The sequence below is a fragment of the Topomyia yanbarensis genome, chromosome 2 (genome assembly GCF_030247195.1).
Source record: "Topomyia yanbarensis strain Yona2022 chromosome 2, ASM3024719v1, whole genome shotgun sequence".
NCBI classification, from domain to species: Eukaryota; Metazoa; Arthropoda; class Insecta; order Diptera; family Culicidae; genus Topomyia; species Topomyia yanbarensis.
Genome location: NC_080671.1, coordinates 383,638,351 through 383,660,190, shown reverse-complemented (window position 1 = coordinate 383,660,190; position 21,840 = coordinate 383,638,351). Strand labels below are relative to the sequence as shown.

Here is a 21,840-nt window from a genome sequence, read left to right as displayed (position 1 = left end):
CATACACGTTAGCACACGCGACATACAAAGGCACACGCGATCGAACACGTTAACGTACAAATGCTCGAGCCCTTCGCGATGATACATACGCGATTGCGAGTCCCTACGCCCGCACATACCTGAACCGTACAATGAATATCACATTCAGAATCACGACCCGTTACAATTGGCCTAAAGCAGTGTTTTAGTGGGCGACATTGCCTGTCTCGTCTGTAAATTGTAGTATGTGATTCTGACGGGGGGTCCTTCCGAGAATCTAGCTCTACAGCTCCAGTAGGACAACTCTAGAAAAAAAAGGGGCCTCTCACATTGTGACAAATGTCAAGATAAGTTCAAATGCCAAATTTCAAATCATTTGGACAATTCTAGGCCCCCGCTCACTTCGCTTGAAATCTAAAAATACGGGAAAGATGGGTACTGAGTCATTTTGTCTCTAAAATTCCCCATTTTTAAAAAAAAAATTCTGTTCCGTGATGCAAATCATACATATTTTGCAGTTTTTCTAATGTGAAAAAATTCTTTTTCGTATTAAATTTTATCATTTTCTAGTGCGTATATATCTATTACTCTTCAATCAATTTTCATAAAATGTAACTTGTTGAACGTGGAAAACTCTTAGCAATAAAACAAAAATAGAGTTGTTTTCGGTAAAATTCAGAAACATCAAGTTTTTTGACATTAACTATACAAATCACATTTTTATCATTAAATGTCCTAATACCTCAACTTCTCCTATTTTTCCAGGAATGAAAATTTTCTCATGTGATCGCTAAGCGTGTTTTACAATAAAAGTAGTAAATTAGAAATTTGGTTGTTTAATGGAGTTTAATATGTGCGATTTTATGATAAAAATGTGAAATCGAGACTATATGTCAGATAATTTGATGTTTCTGAACTTTACCGGTAACTAATCATTGTTTATTTTGTTTATAAGGATTTTCCACGTTCAACAAGGTACGGTTTATTAAAATTGAGCGAAGAATAATAGAGATACATGCACGAGAATATGACAAAATTTAAAATGATTAACAGAAGGCTCTATGACCCCAACTTCTCGCATTTGGACAAAAGTCAAAAAGGTTCCGTTTGATTTCTGGGATTTTTTTCACATTATAAAAACTGCAAAATATTGATGATTTACATCACGGAGCAGAAAAATTATTAAAAATTAGAGATTTTGGGGCCAAAATAACCCAGTTCCCCACTTTCCGTATTTTTCTAGAAACAGAAATATCTTTATTCAAATACAAATAACCTTGGTAAGTCCTCTAAAATGAGGCATAAATTGTAATTTTCTGATTGCTACTTCAAAAGTTATAGCATTTAATATATTTTTTATATTTCCCCATAGTAGGAATTTCAAAAATTTTAAGCGAAATGGGCAGAAGTCTGAGCTTACTTTGATATTTGTCACAATATGAGAGAGAGGACCTTTGAGAATTCAAAAAAAAAAATGTTTATGCAATGCCCTAATGTAGGGGAACCCGGGGCTATTCGGATCTACCTAAGAAAATCGCCCTTTCAGGTGGATATATGTGAAAGAATTTATCGGCCAAAAATCCTAATTGTTAGATTGAAACTTCAGCTACATTTTGATACCATAAAAGTTCATTTTCACCACTTCATGGCAGCGCTAAACGGCGATTTGCAAAACTCTACGTTTTTCCTTTCTTTCACGTTAATACGAACCTCCCTACGGAGCAATTCAGACTGCCAATTTTTTTTTTCCTGTTATGTTTAGCTATGAAATATTTATTGGATAAACTTCTTAAGAAGCAAAAAATAAATAAATTGCGTTACAAAAACTTAATCTGGTTAGTCACAGCTGTCGATTGGCGCATCACGTATTTTCTTTGCTGTGGCGTATGAAATCGTGTGCGTAGCCGCAAGCTGCTAAACAGTAGCTGATGGAATAGTGAGTCCAAATAGCCCCGTATGCTCATTTCGCACAAAAGTGGCTAGCGTCTTGAAAATATCGGTGTTTTCACCCAAACTAAAATCATTCCAGAAAAAAGAAGCCTCAAGCTTTCCAAAACACTTACCTGTTATTTTTTTCACTTTTATTTCTTGCTTTATTCGCGGTTTTACCAACACACCAAAAAATAATGAAAATTAAACGACATGTAAATCAATACGAAAATAAACATACAAAGCAAGACAAGACAAGTTGTGTGTATTTGTGCTGGAACCTAATTTTACATTTATATTCATGCTCCAAATATGTGCATGAAAATAAATTTAAAATTACAAAATATTTTTTTCTGTGAATATAATGATTTTTGTTTTGAAGATGGCAAAAAATGAAACACGCTTTATCTCTTTTTCCAAAAAAATACAAAACACTAGATTCAGCTGTCAAAATAAATGTTTTAGAGTAGCGATTCCACGAATACGTACGACAGTCAGAAAGTTTTACTACAAAAGTTATATTATTGGACAAAGATGTCTAGAGGTCAAAAATTAAGATGAGCTTTCATTTTTAAATCTAAGATCTAGATTCAAGATTCGTTAAGACGTATTTAATGGAAATGAATCCTAGAGCTTGGAAATGTATGTTCGGAAAATGTTTAAATTTAATATGACGATGACCTTTCCACCGCGATTTACTACATTAAACCATGCAGAAAACGGATTCCTTGTATGGAAAAGATCAAGGTCAAAGATTGATACTCACTGTGTAATAGTCTTCATCATCGTGGCCACACAATGTCGGACCTAATCTCCAGATCAGGGCTTCAGATCACGATTTCGTCTTCAACAATGCAAAGTGAGTATAAGCTTAATATACACCACCATAAGAAAGTCGAAATGGCGATATTACATATGTTTTATGGTGGTCTTTTTAAATCGGAGAAATCTGAGAATCTCCAACATTTGTAAAGGAGATTAGGTTCTCTTCTTAACCAGATGTTTTGCTACAATCGGTGGTAGTAACAAATCAAACATCATACATCATTCAAGTTATCTCTGGAGGTGCCCTGGGCTTGGCGATCAGCCCTGGTGTGAGATTCCTTTAAACTTGGAGAGTCCGATGCATGGACTCCCGAAGATGACAATATTCCAATTGATCTTTGGCAGCCCGTGTTTGCGCTATTATGAATCAATCACGTACGGAAGTCTCTACCCTAGGTATTAGCAGTTTAGATCCATATATTCAGTTGGACCCATCAGAAAATAACGCTCATATACGCTAGACAATACGTTCCATGGCGACATGACTGGGAACTCTAGTGATATGGGGGTACTCACTCTCTTTTAGTATCTGAACCCCAGACTGAAAGTTAAGTATCATATTCACATTCCGCGCGATCATTCGAAAAAAACAGACGTGTATGCGAATGGCAACACGGTAATAAAATCAAACTTACACGCACGAAGTTACATACACGCTAGCCCATGCGAGCGAACACGATAACATACAAACGCTCGAGCCCCTCGCGGTAAAACACAAAGGCAAACATGCAATCGTATTCATCCACGCACAACTAAGTCGAAGATTTCACTAACACAGAAAGTCACAACGATTTAGTGAACGCCATTGCACTTAGTGGGTGACATTTCCCGTCTCGTCTGTAATTGTAGTGAGTGATTCTAACAGGGAGCCTTTCTGAGAACCCAGCTATAGTTTGAGTGGGATAACTCTCAAAAAAACTAAGTACTTTGGAATCCCCACCGCTTGAGCAACTGTTGCTTATGAAGTGGAGCGTTTTCTGAAGAATGTATCACATATCTAGAAAAATAAAATTCATGCATATCAGTTCCACCGTATCAGAAATGTTCATAGAGTTCAAGGAAGAACACGAACTCTTTGTTGCCCTTAAGGGGAGCGTCTGGTGCAAAGTGCTTAAACTGAATGTTATTTTGCTTGACGATTTTGAAGGCAAAGCAACAATTGATTTTTTGTGTAATATCAAGCTCTATTAATTAATTATGAGCCAACAAAAAAATATTTTCAGTCACGCAGAGTCACACATACGAGCGTTCCAAAAGTAGACGTCCAACCATTTCCACGTCGAAGAGCTACGCGGCAAACACGATAACTCTTGATAAAATTGTCTGACACAGGAAATTCAATAAGATTTGTAAAGCTTAGACTTGTAGTTACTCGATGAACCAAAAAAATAAAGTTCAAGTTTCGGAAAATGACTTCATGAAAACTCTTATTTTACTTAAAAATTCGCTCTCTTTTCTTCAAAATAATAGAGAGATATTCGGTTTTCTGTGGCTCATCGAAAGGCTGCACATATTGTGCATTCTCATAAACAGAATCAAGTCAATTCGTTGATTAGTTTTTGAGTTATCGTGTTCGCCAATTTGAAAAAAAAATGGTTTCGAGAAAACCGCTATTAAAGGGTGTTCCACATCAAATTGCATCACGGAAAAAGTCACCAATTGGGTATTTTCTTTTGAAAATTTGGGTAGAAGTAGTTTAGAGTGTGTTATTTACACTGTATTTTTATATGTCAGTTTTTCAAAAATTGTTACTGATAGATTGAAATCTGCGTGTGTTATAGCAAATACGCACGAGAAATGCATGGCTGTTTAACACGAAAGAAGTTCAATGTGGTCACTGAGATTGCGGGAGACTATTCTAGAGGTTCAATACTAACAATTAAGCGGATAAAAAGCTACAACGGGCAACCATATGAGGTTCCACAAAATGTAGACGTAGGACTATACTAATTAATGTAAAATATTTGTTTTCTTAGTACATAAAGTAATAATAAATCAATCAGGTCATATCATTTGTAGTGGGTGATCGAATCCGAATAAACTTATTTGAGAAGATCAGAAGAAAGAAGAACTAATATCTGGAAGTAAATCTCTGTAGCACAAGATCAGCTTTTAAAAATTGTAAAAACTTTTCGATTGTGCGGTAAAATACCCGGACCGGTGAAGAAAAATAAACAATACATTTCATGTATAGACCAAGCTTTCTAATTATATTTTGCCATTGCCGTAACTTTCCTAAAGTACGCATACAAATGTAGCGAATGCAGTGGCCTGAATTATATATCGAAACTATAACTATACAAGAATCGAAAACAATTTTATATATGGACTTAGATGCGGTTTTGCAACGGTTTTTCGAGTGGCCCAAGCGCACAAAGCAAAATGTGTAAATGCTTATGATGATGGGGTAGAGCGAAAGAGACAACTAGTACCACGACACTATGTTAATCGTGTTTGCAAATGGAGCTGCACAAGCGATTTTGTGTACGAATAATTGTGTTTGAGATTGTACATAAAAGTAAGCTGCAAACGAGCAAAACACAAAAGAAAGCATTGTGTTTGAACGGACAAGCTCAGTCGCATGTTGCATGGCGCTGGGTAGTGCACCTCCACAGCCAGTGCAACCGACTCCTACTTCAGCTACACTGGCTGTGAAAACATACAGCGCAGTGATCTGCTCCGCTTGCCGTTCAACAGGCAACTGAGCTTGTCCGGCGAAATCCGTTCTTTGAATAGTCGATGATGACGTCATTCATACAAGCGTAGCGCGCTAGGTACACAAATATGTCGTGCCGGACTTGGGAAGCGCTATCTTCTGTGTGTAAATACGCGATATTTTGACTAGGTTGCACATTATTCAAATTTTTAATGCCATAATATCTAAAATCTTTGGGTTTATTTATTGGAATCTATTCTTAGAAGTATTTCCGGGCGGTTTGCGCAAAAAATTTGAAAATTTATCGTGAGATGGCTGGATTATATGCGTTTAATATTGGACCATTTCTCGTTACATACCATTTTTGTAAAATTTGCAAAGTGCACCCCCAAACAAACAAAGACGTAGTCCTACATCAAAAGAAGTCGATTTTTTTGCACGCTACACCAGACGCTCCCCTTAACAACAAAAAACATTTTGTTGAGTGTGATAAGATCAAGTCGAGATTCCTGTGCATGTTGAAGATAATGCAGTCGAGGTACGAATAGACGATCCGTCTCCAACTGGAAAGGCGCAACTGGAAATTTTTTGTTGCAATATGGTAGGGTTTGCTCCATTAAGAAAGATGAATGAAGAAGTTATGGAAGATGGTATCCTGAGCGGTGTTCGAGTGGTAAGAATGCGGTTGAAATATTCTATCCCTTTATGGCCCGACTCAGCTTATTCTTTGATTGTTCTTATGAACATCAGTTTCCCACGTACCAGTATTGTAAACAATCAACATACTATGCTAAATGCTGTGCGACTGAACCGAAGTTAAAAATACCTACGATAACAGAAACAAATTCAGAGTGAAATCCAAAACTGTTCCAAACGATAACATCTGCTAAATGAGCAGCGATTGCTAAACTAATAACGACTGTATCCAATACTATTCCGGCAACAGCCAACACTAACGACGAGAAGATAGGAAACATGTAAAATGGATTCACGAACGTAATTCTCATGCCGAAGAAATTAAAAAAAAAACAATTAACAATCTCGGAGACAACAGCAGTGATGAAAGTATGGATGACAACGACAAGCAAAAGCCAAACAGATTTGTAAATCACTCCGTTCATGCTGCGTTTGGTCACGAATGGTTCTCTACTTTTGCCACGAGTGCATATGGCCTGCCAGAACAGGTACGTCGAAGGGAATTTCTCCCGTTTGAAACTTGACCTTAACCATGAAATATTCCTCTTCCGGCAACTGCCGTTTTGAACCTTGTATATTTTCATGTTTTGGCCAAGTCCCGCGTCGAAATATTCGAATTCCGCTTCAAATGAGAAATAAGCACTCTCTAGGATTTTTGTGCGTTGTTTCCGGTTCATGGTCAGATCCTGAATTGTGGTCCATTGTTTTCTGTTTCTGGTACCTTTGGAGCACCTTTAAGATGGTCGAATGATGCATGTTCATTATTTTTCCCTAGATGCGATGCGACTCTCCAGAATTTTATATTTTACAGAGATTTTGGTTACCCAAATCTTCGAAATCGACCGAAAAGTTCGGAATTACTATATAAAAAGTCTGTAAAAGTGGTTATGTAAATCTTAGCTACATTGCAAACGTTTTAGATTGAACACGAAACAATTCAAATTTTAGTCCTATCCAATTCTCCCAACCTAATATCTCAAGTTAGCCACTCGGTTCCTTCCACAAAAATCTCTACCTCCATTCACTGCAACGAAAAAGCACGAAATGACAAAGATAAATTGCAACATCACACAGTAGCACTCCGATCCGAGAGCAACAATGAACCGCGCACGCCAAAGCAGCCGAGAGGTGTTGCCGGTCGGTGACACTAGGCGGGGGTGCACAACGTACACTTCCGGGTTAGTCTATCCAATCCATTTCGGCCTTTTTCAAGTGAATCGTCACCATACCAGGACGAAACAATGTCTGGGAAAATTCTTTTGGCGCTCCTGAGCCACGTGGGTTGACTAGGTAGGTAGGGTTGGCGCTACGCGGGGAAACAATGGAATGTTCATTTCGACGTAGTTTCAGCCTTTCGTGCCGAGATCCTTTCTGTTCCGTGCGAGGGATTTCGACTCTGAAAAACGGTTATAGCAACATTTTTTGTTTCTTATTGTGCTGGAATCAAAATTAACTGCAACAGGGCGCTTGTTTCATTCATTCGCGAAATATGTAGGATTTCAAACATTTCACTGGCTTTTGTTACAGGTTACTTTGTCCATGTATCTGACGATGTAAACGTTTGTATCATGTTCATCCGATAGAACAAAGCCTATTGAAGCTTAATTTTTCCCAGAATTATCTAAAGAATCACTGTCAACTTATTATAAAACGAAAATAAAGTAGCAAACATATTTCTTGGAACCTTGATTCCTTTGAAACTCGTTACTGCGGGGCAATTTGTGACACTCAGATACTAGACCTGTTTTTAGCGATGGCCCTCACCATTATTAGCTTGTCACGACCTTGGTACAAGCATTGGAATGATAGTGATACAATTGGCAATCTAGTACAAAGTGAATACGGTACACCCTCCTTCACTCATAAGTACTTTTCTCAAGCAACCCCACGCCGAGGGTACTATTTTGAATCGATTTTTCCGTTCTTTTTTTTTTGTTTGAGCTATTCTTTTCATACCGCGCTGGTTGTGTTGTTATTGTTGATTCACTACTGCAACCATTTGACATCCTTTGATATGCGCTCATGTGTGTGTGTTTGGGGGTCCCCTCCGGGTACGGGGGAAAAATGCTTCAAAATTTTATCTAGTTTTCTGTGCTATGTCGTTGTCGTCGCTTTCGCTGTCTACGGAGATGAAGCATGGTAACAATCCGACAACATGATCGCTTTAGTGGCTTCGCCGTGTGCTTGTCGTTAGATGCCGCCCGTTTTGTCCTTTGATGGTTCTCACTCTAGCAGAAGAAGACATAAGACATAGATCGTCATCGGTATCCTTGCAGAGCTTCCACGGAGTGGGTCTGCTGACTGTGTCTTGCTGGTGGATAGTGCCCTAAATTCCTCTAGGAATCTTCTGCTCTGGTTCGGTGATTGTCGTTGTTTACTTCGTTGGTTCTGGAGAATAGAAAGATAACATGCAGTCGTCATGAATAATAGGTACGAAGCTTGAATAGACAGAGTATATCTGATCGTTGCTTTTTCACGGACTGTTATACAGATGATTATTGTTAAGTAGCAACTGGTCAGTCGTTCTTTGTTTTGTTTTTCACTGACTTTTCACAATTTAATAAATTTATTTATTGACAATAGCTTAAGACGCACAACCAATTATGACAAAAACAGATAGGGTTCGTCGCGGTAGCGGTAATTACGTTATTAATTAATTAATTAATTTTTTAGCTCGGCTGTAAACGAATTATGCTATATTTCAATATAGCATAATTCGTTTACATATATATAGCATAGTGCTTTCGCATAGGCCTGCTAAGCCAAGACAAGTTTCGGCTTCACTTGTGTCTCATCGGCATAAACAGAACTTCTGCTCGAACGGGACATCACGTTTGATCAGTCGTTTGATTGAAACACATAGTGTGTTTCAGTTTTAAGGGATTTGCGTCAATCCGGGGCTAATCTATTCCGACAATGTGTTAGTGTCGGTTTCTGATGAGGCGAAGCCGAAACGCAACATAGTATGTAAACGAATATTTTGGGTTTCCACTCTAAAGAGACGGCAACTCTGTTTATCGTTTCTGCGGCTTTAGCTTTCGATTTCCCCTCGATTCAATTTTCCTGCTTGTCGACAAACTTTTTGCGAACTTTTTTACAACGTTGGTAACAATTGATTTGTCCACACTCAACAATTTCGCCAACTTGGCGCACCAGTAGTTTCGAATTTTCGCGATGTTCGAGCAAAATTTCTTTGCGTTGCTGGTCCTTCTTCGATTCTATTTTCACTACTGAAGATCAAATGTCAAAATCGGACAGTAGGTATGATACTCGACGCATATCTCTTACAAATGAGGGAGTGTGTAGGTTGTTTTAATGCGCGATGAAAAAATGCGTCATTTCGTAGTGGACTCATTCTTGATCCTAACACCCTTTACTCGCCCATTTTTTAGTGTTTTTCAATGAATATGTGAGAATAGATTGTTCAATTGTTGCATTACTAATCGAATGAATACACCAACATTCCATGTGCCACCAAAAGCGTGACCTTGAATAATCAAATAAGATTACACGCTTTATACGCAGAAGTATCACATCTACATATCTACTCGGGCGGTTCAAATCTACGGTGTGGTCACCGACGAGGAGTTTGATTGCGAAGAGCTGCTTAAGTCTGGGGTCCGTTCCTCCCGGAACTCCATGCATCAGTCAGTTGATATTCATCGTTTTATTGTCTTACTTCTCAATAGATCTCCTTTTTCCTAATTGTGAATATATTTTCAATAGTTTTTTTTGTAGGTTCATCATGTTCATAGTTGGCAGCAGTGTAACACAAAAAAAATATAAAATAGAGTATTAAAAATCAAACACAGTGTAATCGTCAAATCGAATAAAATGCACATCACATGGCAATTAAATAATAGTGTTGCATCGAAATTGTTCAATGAAAACTTTTTGTTGATGTTTTCACATTTCTTAATTAAATTATGTAAATTAAACATTTTGATGACCTGTGACAAAAGTACATTTTTGAAATGTTCATCTTACCCATCCCAAGTGTCCATCTTTCCCATATCACGTTTGAAATGACGATTTTGGGTTTCTTTTTTAAACCCATTTTAAACAGATTTCTGTTTGAAATTTCATTAGTATAAGTACTTATATTGATGCAACATGATCTCAAATCGCGGTTTACGTGCAATTTGCGAGCAATGCATCCATGGATGAGTCGAATTTGCTATTTAACCTTAAGGTGTCCGTCTTAAGCACCGTTCCCCTGCAACTGCTCTATTTGATTCTTTTAACTGTCATGTAAGATAGGTATCAATCACTCGGAGTGATCGGTTGAGTTCATTTTTTTCGCTCTGGCCCGTAATCGCCCGAAAAACAAGTGCTCGGCCTACGCCACCCGGAATTTTCTCTCGATCTCGGTCTCTGCCATCCGGCACCAACCGCTGTAGTTTCTCGCTACCCCAGCGACAGTTTACGCAACTGCAGTGTTCCTTAACCAGATCTATAGAGCGAAAATCAAGTGTGTCGCGCTTCATTTCCCGGTGGATCTGCTGCACCCAGAGGGACAGCGTAGCCGCCAAAGGGTCGTTCCTAACCTAAACTAGCGACATATTAAGCTTTTCCGCGAAAAGATTGGACATCGAAAATCGTAATAGGCGACAGGAGCGCAGACTCATAAGTAGATAAACTATTCGCGCGCCTCCACCAAAATTTTAATTTCAAATCGTTAAACACGACCGCGCCTCCATCAAGTCCAATTTTTGGGCGATTTGTGCGCGTGTGAAGCAGCGAACCCCAGAGTCGAATCAGTGTGCGCGAGTGAAGTGACCAGTACTAGAGTGTCATGACGAACCTTACCGACTAAAACTTGGCCAACTGGCTGTGAAAACAAGTTCGTCTATTAAGCAAAATTCCACCCCCGCTCCCCTCGATTAGGGCGGGGAACCCCCCTTAACCGATCTCTTCCCGGCTACATGAGTTCCAAAGACGTAATAGGCCTACCAGCTGATCCCTTCCTAATTACGAAATCGGTACAAGTAGTGCTAGAAAACGACCCAAGATAGATAGTGAACGCAACGTATGAGGCAAGGGGATCCAGATATGTGATCTAAGAGAGCTTTCATGTCCCCTTAGAAACTGGATCAGCTTATAGGCGACCAACAGGTGGAAGTTATCTCCCATCCAACCCACAACATAGCACATGGCATCATCTACAACCCTGAAACCAAAGACGTTGAAAAAACTTGATTCCTGGAAGAGCTCAAAGCTCGGCGGGTTACGAATGTTCGACTTATAACAAAAATGCTTGATGGTAAACCGATCAATACACCACTGGTTATCCTGTTCTTCTCTGGTTCCTTTCTCCCGGAAAACGTGTTCATCGGCCTGCTGCGTACTATCATCCGTCCGTATTATCCATTGCCAATGATGCACTTCAAGTGCGGTCGTTTCGCGCACGACATCCCTTTCTGCCCTAACTCCGCCGCCTGTTTTTTTTTTATTCATTTCGTTTATTTGATAGGCACAAATGCGTTAGCTTGGCGGTGCCAAATTCTTTTGTTTTTACATTTTGGATATTTTAAAACTAGGAGGTTACAATGTTGAAATATTTTTTTTTTATCAAAGAGAAAAATTTTACAGCTATCTTAAGACTAGAAATAAGATTCTATATACAAGAGAGGGGCAACAGATTTTTTTTTATGGAAAATTTTAAAACAAAGAATTCAATAGTAATAGTTTTTTCGGAAATATTTACAGTTATCTTAAAACTAACAATATAGTTTGGTACACAAAAGGGTGAACAAATATTTATGAAAAATTTCACTAAAACTAGGGATAAGATTCTATTTACAAGATGTAGGACAATAGTTTTAACAAAGAGGTAAAATTACAACTATCTTAAAACTAGGAATACGGAATACAAATTTGATTTTTTATCGGAGGTTATTTCCAAAATCGGTGTAGAAGCAGTTGTATCAAGGACAGGGAAGAGAAGGCGTAGCGCCGCCTGTTTGAACTGCAGCCAACAACACGAAACATCAAAGGAAAATCCCTGCTGCAACCCTAGCCTTTGCATCAGCTGCGGAGAAGGATACTCGACCCGCAGCAGGAAGTTCCCCAAGCTTGTCGAGGAGGAACAGATCAGCAAGATCAGAATCGACAAAAACTTGACTTTCTCTGAGGCAAGGCCCAGCTACGCGAGCATTGCCGAAGGAAACACCAAGGAACGGAACACAGTAATAGCCTATCTACAAAAAGAGTTAGCAATCCTAAAGGAAAGCATGGTCCAAGAGAAAATCAAAGATCGGACAACTAGTTATAATTATCTAAAAGAACAATGCGCCAAACAAACAGTTGGCAGCGGCCACGGCAGAAATAGCCGAACTGCGTAATGCAGTTTGTCCACTCCCGTGAGAACACTCCCTCCGACGATACTGCTTCCATGGGAACAAAACCCAAGTAAAGGAAGTTCATCGAACCAGCCCCCGTAACGGTAACCCCGTTGGTCTGTACAACCCACTGGAGCTTACGAAATCCGGCCGCCAGAAAGAGAAAGACACTAGGAAAACTAACAGTGACAAATCCAGAAGCCCCAACCCCAAAAACTACCCCCGACATAACACTGCCTTCGCCGACTATGGATTCTACCATTAACTGATCTAGCTACAGCTCAACTGCATCACTCAACACGCTATGTCAAGGACCTCCACCGGACGTTGACTACTCGAACTTCATCTCTGAGTAAAATCAACAACATTCGATAGACGAAACCAAACAAACAACCCTCCCGCGTCGACCCTGACCGGGGATGTTCCGGGTTTTTCAAACGCACCCCCCGCGGCTACCTACGAAACCTCCAACGCATCATTGCCCGCTCTTCGCCCAGCTGCCTTGCCATCCAAGAGACACACATGAAGGACGACACGGATCCATCACCTTGGTTCAGTCACCGTTAAACTTGGCATTCAGCCAAAGGGTAGAACCTCTACCAGACAGTCGGCCTAGGAACCAGAGCTGACCTACCGTCTTAACCGGTGAAATTTAACACTGACCTTATTGTAGCGAGATGAAAAATCAACTTTCCCATAAGTTGTACAGTAGCGTTATATTTATCCCTCAGGAAGAACAGTAACTTAGGAAATAAATTGTGGAACCTCTTCAAGCAATTACACACCCCTTTCCTATTAACCCTAGAACGTTGCACTGGGGTACAAATCTACCCCACGCCTACTTTGGAGTCGTGTGAAAACGAGAATTCGGCATTCACCGACATGGGATCCTAACCATAATTCAATAGTTAGTTCCTAGTAAGAGTAGGAAAAGTTGGTATAACCAGTTTTCTTATAGCCTTGGTGGAAGCAGGTGTAAAACTTGGCATGGGGTACATTTGTACCCCAGTGTACGGTTGCCGTTAGTGTTTCGTCAGGTTTCGTGCTGTTAGTGGAAATGTGATTCGTGACAATACCAGTTTAAATACTGGTTGTTTTACTACGTAAGTAACAATTAGTATTATACAGGGTGTTTGATTCATGAGTAAGAATCTCTCGGGGGGTGATTTACTGTCATATTTGGAGCAAAAAATCGTTCTACACATACCATCAAATCTCAACCGTTACAGAGTTATTGAACTTTTTGTGTAAAAAACTTGTTTATCTTAAAACACCTCTAACTCAAAAAGTATACCTCGTATTCTAAATCTTTTACTGCCATTGGAAAGGTGATAGAATTTTCTATTGAATAATGTTCTCATATCTTTCAGATAATTAGTTTTAATTACCTTTTAGTTGTAAAGTAGTTAAAAGTTAGTGTTTTTGATGAGGTTTTTGTTAATTTTCTCAAAATAATGTATTATGATTATAGCAATATCTATTATCCAAAAGTTGGGTTTGAGGACGATTCATAATTTGTTCTTCAACATAATATTCCTATCTCTTCTCGTTTCCTTGTAATTTGACTTCTAAACTTTTCCTGTAATTGACTTGAAAGTGCTTAAAAGACTCTAATTTAAAAAATATGCTTTATATCGCTATTATCAGGGCTTCATTGGAAAGCTGAGAAAATTTTCATTCGATGTATGTACAGATATCTTTTAGTTAAGTGTACTACATGACTTTTTACTAGTAAAATAACTCAAAATTTGCGTTTTTTTGTGATTTTTGTAATTATTCTAATTATTAATCAACTAAATTTATCGTCACTATTGTTCATTTGGTGCCCCTTAATGTTCTCTATAACTTTTTATTTAACACTTTGACTATATCTCTTTTCATTTTGCTGCTATTTAATAGTTAACACAGCATGACCTCGCCACAAATGTAGTGGGTTCGAGATCGTTATTTTTGCATATGAAACGATGTGATAAAAACGATTTTGCATCGAAACCAAAAGAGATAATTGAATGGAGTCAAAGAAAGAACTGTAGAACTTGCTGAGATGCATTATTTCCATGATAATAATGGTGATGTTTATTATTTACTATTTTAAGAAAATTAACGAAAATGCCAATAAAAGCACTAACTTTAAACTAATTTACTTCTAAAAGAATACTAAATTCACTTAACTGAAAGGTATTAGTACATTTTTCTCTGTAAAATTTTCCTGGCTTTCGAATAAAAAGAAAAAAAGTACAATAAGTTCCATACTTTTTCAATTAGAGCTGGTATTAGTGAAAATGAGATAAAAATATCCATGTTGAATAACCCAAACTCATGAAAATAAGAAAAGGTAAGTGTATCATGTCAAAGAACGAATTATGCAGCTCTTCAAGACTAACAATCTGGATTGTTAAAATGATGAGGTTTACTATTAGGATTTTCAAGAAATGAACGAAAAATCGATTAAAATTGTTTAATTTTCACTAAATTACTTTGAGAAGGATACTTAAACTCATTAGCTGAAACATGTGAGGGCATCACTCAATACGAAATTTTCTCACCTTCCCAGTGGACCTAAAATATTTGAAATACAAAGTATACTTTTTGAGTTAGAGGTATTTTAGAACAAATAAGTTTTTTACACATAAAGTTCAATAACTCTGTAACGGTTGAGATTTGATGGTATGTGTACAACATTTTTTTTCTCCAAATATGACAGTCTATCACCCCCCGAGAGATTCTTAACCATGAACCAAACACCCTGTATAATCTTTTTTAATCATTTAATTTATTTAATTTTCAAGCGGAACAAAAAATCGTTCCCATTTTGCTGATTTTTATTGTTTATTTTTTATAGTTTTTCAAAGCAATATATCGCAAGTATAATTTGCGAACAATAACTGCTGTAACAGTAACGTTACGTATTGCCAATGTATTACTGGTCAGAAATATTTTTTCATTTCAATTTTCACCCCATTTCGTGGTATTTTCCAAAACAAGATTTTTAAACTTCCACTCTTCAAAATAATTGCACCTTTTTAAAAATATCGAAATTCCATTTTATGTCGTTTCAAGATCATTCTTTCAACTATTATAATCATTTGATTTTTTTTTCAAATCGGTTGAAGTTATAGTAATTTTTGTGAAAAAAGTCAAAACCGCGATTTTTTCACTTTTTATTTTGTTCAAACCAATTTATTTATCATTGATTCAATAAATTCCTTACTTTAACCATCACGGCTGTTTTCGCAATTTAAAAACGAAAAAAACGATGTATTATACATTTCTCTGGTTTGCATTTTTACCTGCGAAAATTGCGATCAAACGCGTGGGGTACATTTGTACCCCAGTACAACGTTCTAGAGTGGAGGCCGTTGAAAACAGCAAACGCGGTGACGTGAAATAACAGTACCCGATCAGAAACACATAACAAAAATATTTCAAGACTATATCTCGAGCTGTTACTTGTTATAATTTTCTGTTATTTTAACTACTAACGAGACCAGATTTATAACACAGCTTATTACGAAAATTGCATTCTGTTATAATCTTGTTATTGCATTCTGATCGGGTAGTATCACCTTTCTCCAGGGCCAAGCCACATCCGCCCTAGATTTATCCATATGTTCCAGCGCCATCGTTGGAGCCTGCCTGCGGATGGTCGATTCTCACCGATACTGGAAACAGCGATCACTTCCCTATTGTAGTCTTCTACGATCGCGGCGTTACCATTGGCTCTATGATCGGGAGGAGTAGCCCACCTGCGAAGATGCACTCAATCGAGACGACGACTATTCGCCAGAAGAGCTTGTAGAGCTCATGACACAGGTCGCCATGCATTTGGAGGTTTCATCCCGGGAATTTATTTCCCGGGATTTTCGGCTTTCTCGTTTGTGTTTTCTCGTTCCAGGGATTCGAGATTCCCGAGAAATTCTGCGTTATCATTCCTGGGATTCAAGAATCCCTGGAAAAAGATTTTTTTAATTTATTCCAAAAAACTTACCTTCTGCAAAAAAAATTCTGCGGGCAATATCTCTTTTATAATCACAGTCATGTTGGCTATGTTTAGACGAGAGTGATTTTTTTTTATTTTATAATTTGTAAAAGTTATGTAAATGTTATGAAAATTTCCAATATTTTCGTTATTTTTTGGTCTTTTAGGGGCCTTAAAAATGGAACAAATTGAAATTTTGCGAATCCGTCTCGATCAAACATAGCGGTATGTTTTCTGAACAATTGTAGAAAAAATTATTGAAATCGGACCAGTACTTCTATGAAAAGTTTCGCTTGACCGCTTAAAAAATACTACTTTCGGGAAAACGCTTTCAAAGATAATGTACGGTGTATAACTCGATAGTAGTAACTTACTAGATAATCTACTATACCAGGTCCGCAGAGCTCATCTTCTTCATCACTAAAATGTTCTTGGCTTGTACATTATGCTATCTCTGTGAAATTCGGGTCTGTTTTGCCGCCACACCCACTTTGCTTTCAGAACGAGTTATACGTTCACTGTAGAGTTGAGTAGCACGTCTTTCAGCTTCAGTCCCCAAGGTAATTCCCATCACCCCATAGCTTGTAAGATCGATGAAAATCCTTGGTTGAAGATACTGACTGCCAAATAAGTCACAACATTGACCAGCTGCCTGCCAGAATTTGTGCAAGTGTTTTGGCGCTAAGGAACTATTCAGAGACTCATTGATGTTTGGGTGTGAGCTCCTAAGCATCTTTCTAGTAAATCATTAGATGATAGATTTTCGTAGATCCTGACATGTTCGAAAATTTCTAAAGTTCCTTTTACTTCAGCTTGATGCCACTTGCACCAACTGTCCTCGCCGGGTGAACACTTTGAGTGTTGGGGACTTTCGTTCGATGACGAGCAGTGTTCGAGGGAATCACAGATTGCATTTCGCATATGTTATACAGAATGTGAGTTTCTCCGAATCGCCAGCCCATAAAATCTTGTTAGCTGGCTGATTGATTTGTCAGTTAACTTTCCATTTCAATTCCCATCGATACCTTTGTTTTCTTAATCTCGTTCCCATACGCTTCTCAACATGTCCGACGCATTCTTTCTTCCGTACGATAATCTCGTCCCCAAAAAAAAACAAGAAACCATTCACAGACACTGACAAGAATGGACCGATGATTTTTTTAAACAATGATTTTTCCATAGACAAGCGCCATCGTGGTGCGCCGCGCTCAGCATCTCACAAACGGCCGGAGATGGGTACCTTTCGGTTCCCAGAAATATGCTAAGAAATATAATTTTCACCAAATCCTTTCTGTGGCGTATTTTCAGATACATAGGGTAGACGTGCCCTTATTCATCTCATTAGTCAGTATGTCACACTATTTTGTTGATAACTTACTAGTTAGTTACTTAGTTACTAAATTGCGCTTAAATAGGTATCATTATCTTTGCTACGTTCCTAAGAAGCAGTACAGTTAAAAATTTTGCCTGGAAAATGTGGAATGCTCCTGTTTCAGAGAAGCGAAAAGTCGAGTACAACGTGCCCTTATTCATCCTACCATTTGAGCTAATGCGTTGAATAGAGATAGAAGATACTGCTCTAACTAACGTGTTTAAATGGATGAGATGAATAGAGGAGCTAAGATGAATTAGGGAGCAGTAACCCTATTGATTGAAATTACACAAAGAAAAAATCGATTTTTTGGCACCGTGAGAGTATAAGAACCCCTTAATTAAAATTCCTAATAACTAGCTTATAACTATATTTGGTGACATTAAAATAAAACATATGAGTCGTTTTGTTGAATTTGTAACAACAGGTATCCACAGGTTTGTTTTGACCATAAAAAGTACGGTGTCTAGGAATCCACAAAAGAGGACGGTTTCTTAGAGCACAGAGAGGTACAAACACATTAATCCGTGCAAGAATATCTGGGCAGCCAATATTACTATTCAACATATCGAATGCAAACATTCTTTGAAAGAATGTGTGGCAGAACTCTAACGTCGGTAACTCAAGCAGCATGCATCTATCGTTGTAAGCTGGGAGATAGGCAGGGTCATTCCACGGCAAATTTCTTAAGAGTAAATCGCACGAAACATTTTTGTACGTGGTCTAACCGGTTTATTTAGACGTTGTGATGTGGAGCCCACACTTGCATAGCATACTCCAAAATGCTTCTCACCAATCTACAACACTTTTTTTAACAGTGCACGACGCAGACGCGCTGTACTGTTCTGATTTTTCGTTGTGTTTTACTGCCCATGATCGCAAATCAGTCCCATAAAGATAGGAAATCCCATAGAAAACGGGACAAATATGCGACCATAGGAAGTTTATTTGTGTGAATAACTCATCAAAATACCGTTGTAATCGAAAATATTTGTTCACCGTGCCAATCTCCTGCATAGTTTTGTTTTGATTTGCGTATTTGAAGCGAAAAACCAAAGATTTTCTGTAGTGATTCTTCGTTTATCTCGCGATTTTGTTTACATCACTGTGGATTCACCCACTAAATTTTACACCCAACGCAGGCGAGCACCGAAAAGTGCTTCCCACACGTCGAAAAGGCGGATAGAAAGTAGCAATGAATTCTGCTTGCAAAACATGTTACTCTCCTGTTAATGGGATCGAGAAAATTACATGTCGTGGCAATTGTGGATCGGTTTTCCACCGCACTTGCATTCCTGGTATGCAGCGATCTGCTCTGAACTTGTTGTCTGGATTTAATAAGAACTTGTCCTGGCTGTGCGACAATTGCGCTTGCAGTTTCAACAAGTGGATGGGGCAAACCGATTACGCTGCTTCCATCGTGGACATTGTGCGTGGCGGTAGATAACCTGAACGCAGTCGTGTCTAACGCATTGAGACACATTTTTCGGCTAATTCTGGCAATCTTGTTGGTTAAGAAGGATGCTGGTTAGAGTGGGACATGGTTATATGAAAAAAATAAAATTTGGCTCCGAGTAACTTTTTGGGTCCAAATTAGCTCCCAGAACAACTCTGCCCATTTTTAACTCGATCGGTGAAACTATATTTTTGCGCCCACGGTTTAAAGTTTACATGGGATTTCGTATGGGAAAATTGTCTTTTGCAAACTAATTCTTCCAAGAGTCGGCCGTTATCTCCTAAAAATAAGTAGATGGCTGATTTTTATAGGAAATTTGTCAAGGAAACAAAGTCTAGAAGATTGCAAAACGATCTGATGATTTTGGAAAAAGTTATTAAGCAAAAACCGATTGATGCCCTGATGATTGATGAAACTTTCACTTTTTTTAGCATCACTGCTTCTGACGGTCTAATTATATACCAAAATTTTAACATCCTCTTAATATGTACAAAAGAAGCCTCAATTTATCCCTCAAAACCTTGAGAAGTGGCCAAATAGTATAGATAAACGATTTAGACACATTAAGAGAGGATTAAATCAAAATTGCGTATAATTGGATAACCAACAGCAGTGGTGCTAGAAAAAATTAATATTTTATGAATCATCAGAGCATCAATCGGCTTCTGCTTAATAACTTTTTTTCTCAAGCGTCAGATCGTTTCGTGGTTTTCGAGACTTTGTTTCTTTGTTAAATTTTCTATAAAAGCCAAATAATGATTTAGTTTTAGGAAGTAATGGAGGAATTATTTTGTAAAAATTAATTTTCCCATACAAAATCCCATGTAAACTTTAAACAGTGGGCGCAAAAATATAGTTTCACCGATCGAGCTAAGAATTTGCACAGTTGTTCTAGGACCCAAATGGTACCTAAAAAGTTGCTCGGAGCTGGAATCTAATTTTTGTCCCACCCTAATGCTGGTCTGACAAAGCTCAATTGCCCCAGCCAAAGTCCAGCTACAGCTGCCAGCGTTCACCAGTCGTCCCGGTCCTGTGTGCGGGAGTGGAAAAAGGGTCTTCCAAGCTTCATACTGCGGCAAGTATCCATCTATTTCGAAACCTTCTAGCACCGAAATGTTCTTCGATTCCAGCTCACCGTCAATTGCGCAAAGTTCCTATCGGTATCACATGCCACCTTTCATGCCAGTGATCCGCAGCCGTTCAGGAGTGGTACCTAGCCCAACTGCATCGAGCACAACCCTCGGTTTCCCATTTTTCCCGATCACCAAGACGCACACTTGCCACCAGTCCTGAGGAAGCCCTTAGTCCGAGCCCCTCCAACCAGCGACCAGCAGCCGTCCCGGTCCTGTGATGAAGTTGGGACGAAGGGTCTTCCACAAACCTACAGCAGGCAAGTAAGAAGCATCTGTGAGCTTTTTTGCCTCAAAGCTCTTCGATTTCCAGCCTTGGACAACGACGAAACAAGCGGCTACTGTACTACCAAAACGTTGGTGGTATCAATTCAACCGTTGAGGAATATCGATATCATCGTCTTCGTCGAAACGTGGTTAAACGATGACACGCTTTCCAGTCAGGTGTTCCGTACTGGATATGAGGTTTGTCGTTGCGACCGGAACCTTAGAAATAGCCGTAAATCTACTGAAGGTGGTGTATTAGTAACAGTTAATCGCAGCTTGAAGGCACGAGTTGTGGAGAAGATTTGCTGGGATTGCCTCGAACAGGTCTGGACGATTATCGAGCTTGGCGACCGTAAGTTATACTTGTGTGCGTTTTACGTCCCACTCGACCGAGTCCGTGACATCGAATATGATGATGCACACTGCAGTTCAGTTTTTACCATCCTCGAAGACGCTAAATCGGTTGATGAGATCATCGTACTAGGAGATTTCAATCTCCCCAGCATTTCGTGGAGATCTACCCGCAATGGATTTCTTTAATGGAATTCCGATCACTCCGTTCTTCACTTAGGGGCAGTGAGGCTTCTTGACAGCTACAGCTCAGCCACGTTACTGCAAATGAATCCTATTGCCAACAAGAATAACCGCCACCTTGATCTTTGTTTTGTCAGCCATAAGGTTTCTGCTACATCAGTAGTGATGCCTCCCTCACCTCTAGTGAAACCAGTAGCGCATTACCCACCATTGATCGCCACGATCGATCGCACCCTGGCGCACGATTACAATGTACCTCCGGTCCCCGTATCATACGACTTCCATAAAGCTGATCATCGCAGTATCGCAGACCGCTTCTCCACTCTCGATTGACTAAATATTCTGGACCCCGAAGATGTTGATACTGCAGTTCAAACATTTTCCAACGTTTTGGGTTATGTTATTAACAGGCCCGTCCCGAATCATCATCACCAAATCGGCCCTCCTTGGCAAACAAGCACGATGCGACGGCTGAAGTCGCACAATTACACTTAGAAACTATTTCGTTAGTCTCAACCATGCTTATAAACGAGCTAGTCAGGATTGTTTCTTTCGATATCAGCAAAACATTCAGCGTAATCTCAAGTCGCACCCAAAACATTTCTGGAAATATGTGAATGAGCAGCGCAAGGAATCCGGACTGCCGTCGTCTATGACTTTCAACGGCCGCACAGCT

The 21,840-nt window shown here is 38.9% G+C and overlaps 1 protein-coding gene across 2 annotated transcripts in view; it reads left to right on the top strand.

Annotated features, from left to right (window-relative positions):
• The window catches only part of LOC131684694 (B-cell receptor CD22), a 1,114,748-nt gene that overhangs the window by 636,499 nt on the left and 456,409 nt on the right, over positions 1 to 21,840 (top strand). The gene's annotated exons all lie outside the window — the stretch shown is intronic.